This window comes from Peromyscus maniculatus, chromosome 11 (assembly GCF_049852395.1).
Source record: "Peromyscus maniculatus bairdii isolate BWxNUB_F1_BW_parent chromosome 11, HU_Pman_BW_mat_3.1, whole genome shotgun sequence".
Lineage (NCBI taxonomy): Eukaryota > Metazoa > Chordata > Mammalia > Rodentia > Cricetidae > Peromyscus > Peromyscus maniculatus.
This window is the reverse complement of record NC_134862.1, coordinates 41,411,427-41,417,544: the sequence shown is the minus strand read 5'-3', so window position 1 is coordinate 41,417,544 and position 6,118 is coordinate 41,411,427. Positions and strand designations below refer to the sequence as shown.

General features: G+C 45.3%; 1 pseudogene; it reads right to left on the bottom strand.

Annotated features, from left to right (window-relative positions):
• Positions 1-439: 439 nt before the first annotated feature.
• On the bottom strand, positions 440-838 carry LOC121821204 (protein TCL1B2-like; annotated as a pseudogene).
• Positions 839-6,118: the final 5,280 nt, after the last annotated feature.

The window sequence follows — 6,118 nt, the reverse complement described above, 5'->3', positions numbered from 1 at the left end:
TTTTTAAGTAAAATCGGTAAAGTTTAATTAGTTAAAAACAAATTTGGTGGTAGGGGTTAGGGTCAGCATCACTCTATAAGATTAGTACTGAACATGTGTGAGAAGCACACCAGATGTTCCCTGTGCATATCCCAAAGTGCCTTCAAGGTACTGAGCACAGCATCCTCTGCCCAGCACCAGGTCAACTGCTAGTCAATGTTGGTGTCTCAGAGATCCACAGGGCATGGAGTGCCCATCCATTCCGGCTCCAGAGGCACCTCCAGATCAGAGCAACCTGAGGTGATGCTACACTGGGAGCCCAGGAGAGGGGTTCAAGGGAGGAGGAGTCTTTAGAAGGACCATCAGCATCAGAGGCAAATGGGGACAAGAAAAGCCCAACTGTACCCAGCAAGGGAGAAGACTCAGGACACAGACAGGCAGGCTCCAGAAGCAGATCATCTCAAGCTGAGGTCTCAGCAGGGAGGGAGGGATCGACAAACTCAGAATCATCAGCGTCCTCCATCTCTAGGACCATTTGCTCTGTGACACCAACCTTGGAATAGTTCACCAATTTCCAGAAATTGGAGTCTGTCCCCCAGTATAATATCACAGAATATTGCTGCCAAATCATCAGAAGACAGGGCAAAGCAGAGGGGAAGGGGGTCAAGAACGCCTGGAGGGGTCTTCTCATCTGCCACAAGGTGACAGTCATGGTAGCTACAAGCCGGTTAAGAGTTGGATGTTAAGCTCTAAAGCCCAGGCTTACAACCATCCAGAGTCTCCTGTTCTCATCCTCATAGAAACCAGGACATACACAGTACAGAATGATTGGGAGAGGCCCCAGCAGAGAGGCAGCCATAGCACAGAGCCCTTTGAGCTGTCCACTTTCTTAAAATGCAGTCCTGAAGGGCAGGGTGGAGAACTCATCATAAGTTGCAGCAGGGGTCACCTTTACTCTTGTTCGTGTTAACGTCTTACCATTTCTACGCTTTACTTTTTGTTAATCAGCCTCTATATAAACTGGGCTCCCAGATGGGGCCACAGCTATTGTTGGAAACTCCGGTGGTCCAACTGGTTAGCAGAACTTACACAGCGCTCAGGGTCGGGGAGCAGACGCGTCTCGCCCACACAGGAGCGCTCCAGTGACCTGGTCACGGGTCTCCATGATTTGAGGACTTGTTGCACAGTCGTTTGTTAATTTATCCCCTGAAACTTCTCTAAAACATCACTGTTTCCTCATCATCAGCTGACTAGCTTTCCCAAACTGACCAGCCATTCCATAAGTATTCAAAGTTGCCCATGCGCGTGTTCCACCCTCTTTACCAACTTTATCTTTCCTGATCTTAAGTGAGAACTGTCCTCCTCCCACAAAACAGGGTCCTTTGTGTCTCCTTTCTTTCTTTCTTTCTTTCTTTCTTTCTTTCTTTCTTTCTTTCTTTCTTTCTTTCTTTCTTTCTTTCTTTCTTTCTTTCTTTCTTTCTTCCTTCCTCCCTCCCTCCCTCCCTCCCTCCCTCCCTTCCTTTCTTTCTTTCTTTCTTTCTTTCTTTCTTCCTTCCTTTCTTTCTTTTTTTATAGTGTCCTGTTATGTAGCCTGGATGAATCTGGAACTCATAGGAACCCTATGACCCATACACATAAAAACAAATAAGGTGTTAAAGAAAATGTTTTTGAAATTATGTGGTAGTGGCATGGACTTCATGGCAGCGACCACTGCTGCTTGACAAAGTTCTAGCATTTCTCCTTTGCGGATCTCAATTCTCCAAGCACCCCTTGACTTCCATCTTTAATCATTCTCACTGTGCATCATGGGAGTTTTTGTTCGAGCTTTAAAGGATGAAAATGTGCCGGGTGGTGGTGGTGGTGGTGGTGGTGGTGGTGGTGGTGGTGGTGGTGCATGCCTTTAATCCCAGCACTCAGGAGGCAGAGGCAGGTGGATCTCTGTGAGTTCAAGGCCAGCATGGTCTACAGAGTGAGCTCCAGGACAGGCACCAAAGCTACACCGAGAAACCCTGTCTCAAAAAACAAACAGAGAGAGAGAGAGAGAGAGAGAGAGAGAGAGAGAGAGAGAGAGAGAGAGGTATAAAATGGCAGCCTCTCTAAACAAAATAATTCTTTGGAAAAAAAATTCCTGCCACCGTGGAACCATATAGCATAACTCTGCCTACTCTCATACAAGTTAACACCAAGCTGTTAGAAAATTTAGATAAGTAACATTTGCTTGATAAATAAGGTATATTTGATAAATAAGATTTATTTGATAAATGAGATATATTTGATAATCAAGATTTAAAAATTCCTAAGGTATACTTAGGTTCACACTAATATTTGTCTAGCTTCCTCTTCGCTCACCTTAAGCTTTAGTTATTTGGATAAACTAAGCCATATAAAAAAATGGCATTATACTATAATGCAGTGTCTGATCCCCCAGAAAAGTCCCTTTCCCAAGGTCAGGTATTAAGACAAAAACCCCCATTCTCTCAGGGACTTGAAGAAAGTTCTTGCTTGCTATAAAAGGAGACATTCTTATCTCTGGCAAGAGGAACTTGTGGCCCTCCGTTAACATTATGACTGGTGCCTATTAACTTGTCAAGGTCAAGGCTAGCTTCCTCAATCCTTTTTCTCAAACCACACGACAGCTCATATGCCTCTCTTCTTCCACTTACTTTTAGGTGCAACTATAGAGTATAAAAAGTGTTGTTTTGGGGGGTGTATTTGAGACAGGATTTCCTTGGCTGTCCTGGAACTCTCTTTGTAGACCAGGCTGGCCTTGAACTCACCGTATTCTTTTCTCAGTAAACAGTCATCCCGACTCACCCTCAGACTGTGTCATGTGTGTCCTGTCCCCTCCCACACCCATCCCTCCTCTTTGGGGCCTGAACCTGCTGGAGCGGGCCTCCAGCATGACAGTTGATAATTATTTGACTTACAGTATATTGCAAAGTCAAGGAGAACTTCAAAGGTTTGTGTTTGGCCCAGGGCATTGGGGAGAAGAAACAGTTGTAGACTCTTAAATCAGAAAGGTGGGGAGTCAGGACTTAAGAGGGGAGATGTACAAGTCTGCTGCTCCCCAAAGTCACAGAATTTCTGCCAGAGGAGTGACCACAGGGCAGGCGTGACAGCACAGGCCTGCAGTCTGAGCACTTGAGCAGACAAAGGCAGGAGAAGCAGAAGCCAAACACTCCAGTCTGGAGAGCTGGCTCAGTGGTCAAGGGCACAGCATCTCCTACACCCACAGAGGACCCACGTTCAGTTCCCAGCACCCGAATAGCAGCTCACAATCTCACAACTATGTGCACCTCTGCTTCCGGGGAGGCAAAGGCCTCTTCTGCTGAGATCAGATGTTTTCATGGTGGTATGCCTGTAGACACTGATGCCCTCTTCTGGCCTCTACGGCACCAGACACACATGTGGCTCACAAACATACAAGCAGGCAAAGCACAGGCATTAAAAAAAAGAAATTCTAGGGCTGGAGAGATGGCTCAGAGGTTAAGAGCAGTGACTGCTCTTCCAGAGGTCCTGAGTTCAATTCCCAGCAACCACATGGTGGCTCACAACCATCTGTAATGAGCTCTGGTGCCCTCTTTTGGTCTACAGGCATACATGCAGACAGAACACTGTATACATAATAAATGAATAAATCTTTAAAAAAAAAATGGTTTATTTAGGCCGGGTGCATGCCTTTAATTCCAGCATTCAGGAGGCAGAGCCAGGCGGATCTCTGTGAGTTCGAGGCCAGCCTGGGCTACCAAGTGAGTTCCAGAAAAGGCGCAAAGCTACACAGAGAAACCTTGTCTCGGAAAAAAAAAAAATTCTAGAAAAGGTCAGAAGTTCAAGGTAAACCAGCTAGATGATGAGTTTGAGGTCACCCTTAGACATCTTGTCTCAAGAAATCCAAAACCAATAATGAAAAAGGAAAAGAAGTAACTTTCCTCCTTTGATGGAGATAAGTGTCTTCCCCTCTTACTAAATTGTCATTCTGATGGTAGTGTCTCCTCAGGGAGAGTTATAAACATGAGACAGGAAAATGCATTTAGAGTCTGAAATCTGAGCTGGATGGTGGTGGCACATGCCGTTAGTCCCAGCACTCGGGAGGGAGGCAGAGGCAGGGGGATCTCTATGAGTTCGAGGTCAGCCTGGGCTACAGAGTGAGTTCCAGGACAGCCAGAGCTACACAGAGAAACCCTGTCTCAAAAAAAAAAAAAAAAAAAAAAAAAAGAAAGAAAGAAAAAGAAAAGAAAAACAAACAAAAACAAACAAACAAAAAGATTCTGGCAATCTGAATTGCTCGCACAGTTTGAGAATGGAGTTTGGAAGCCAGAAACAGCGGTCACTTTCGCACTCTTCTGGTGGATGTTTGCCTTCCCCAGTTTTCACTTTCGCTTCTATTATTCTGAAATTTTCTGAGCCTATAGAAAAATACAGTTCACACCACTTTGCTCTTTCACTGTGTTGATCAATCATAGCGGCTAGTCTTGATTGTCAACTTGGTAGAATTTAGTCAACCCACCATGGGATCATGTAGAGGGCAATGGTCTTCATGCTCACAGATAAGCACCGGAGACACCAGGACTGTTAATAATGCAGGGGTGTCTCCTCAATGGAGGAAATAAATACCCGTTTTCCACCCAGAAAACTGGGAGTAGATATTGTCAATGATCTGGTGACCTTTGCTCTCTGTAGAGCCAGACCTCACCCCAGTCTCCCAGGATGTTTATCCCAGACCACCATCCCCAGACTTTTATCTTTAGCTCTAGTTAATGGAGCCCATTCTTTTTTTTTGGGGGGGGGGGTCGAGACAGGGTTTCTCTGTAGCTTTGGAGCCTGTTCTGGACTAGCTCTGTAGACCAAGCTGGCCTTGAACTCACAGAGATCCACCTGCCTCCCGAGTACTGGGATTACAGGCGTCCGCCGCCGCCGCCGCCGCCGCCGCCGCCGCCGCCGCCACCGCTGCCACCACCACCCGGCTAATAAAGCCCATTTTTAGGGGAGACGTCACAGAGGCTTGCTGACTGACCTCTGCTATCTCTACCACACTAGATGCTAAGCCCTAAGCTATGGAACCCATCTTCATGATCACATGTACTTCGTAAAGGAGTTTCTATGCAGTCACACCTTAAGCTTTATTGTGAACCTGGAATTGTAATGATTGTTGCCTAGAAACCTTTCCAAATTGTACTGTGTTTAAATATGCTGGCAATGTGCAGTTGCCTGTTGTTAGACTTTCTAGAAGGTTGACACAGCACCAACTAAGTTGGACTGAACAGTTTTCCTTCTTGCCTCTCCAGGTTCATTTCCCTGTCTACCGTGACACTTGCAGGGACCCTGCCCCCAGAAACTTCTAGGCATATCTTGAGGGAGTTTCCAGATTAGATTACATTAGGTAGGGAGACCCACAGTAAATGTAGGTGACGCCATCCTATGGGCTGGGGTCCCAGACGAAATACAGAGAGAGCAAGCAGACGACCTGCCTTCATTGTTCTCTGCTTCCTGACTGGACACAATGTTACTAGTTTCACCCATATAAGTTCTCTGCTAGGATACACTGTATCCTGGAACATCCTCTCCAATCAAGTAAACTACACTTTAAAATTGGTTTCAATTTAATAGTGTCATCTAATAGTATGGATTTCTCTTTCTTTATAGGTCTCCAGACACTTTTTCTCGTTTCTCCCTGTCTCTGATCCAAAATTCGGTGCAGACTCGTGTATGGCATTTGGTTATTATCTGTTTGTTGTCAATGTTCGTCTCCCTGTGTCTCTGCCTCTTTTTCTTCTTTTTGCACTGATGAAATGGAACCCAGAACCTCATGCACATTAGGCAAGCATTCTGTGAACTACATCTTTACTCTCTCAAGTTTCTTATAATCTAAGACTATGCTGAGCTCAATATAGGACTTAGTAGCCATGTGTTGCTATTTACATTTAAATTAATTGAAACAGAATAAATTAAAAAAACCGTTCATCAATTACCTAGTCACTTTTTGAGTTTATTTTTATTTTATTTGTGTTAGTAGTGACCTGAATGTCTGTGTGCTACATGCATGGGGTGCCTACAAAGACCAGAAGAGGGACGGTTCCCCTGGGACTGGGTCACAGCCAAGTGTGAACTGCCATGTGGCTACTGGAAATTGAACTTGGGC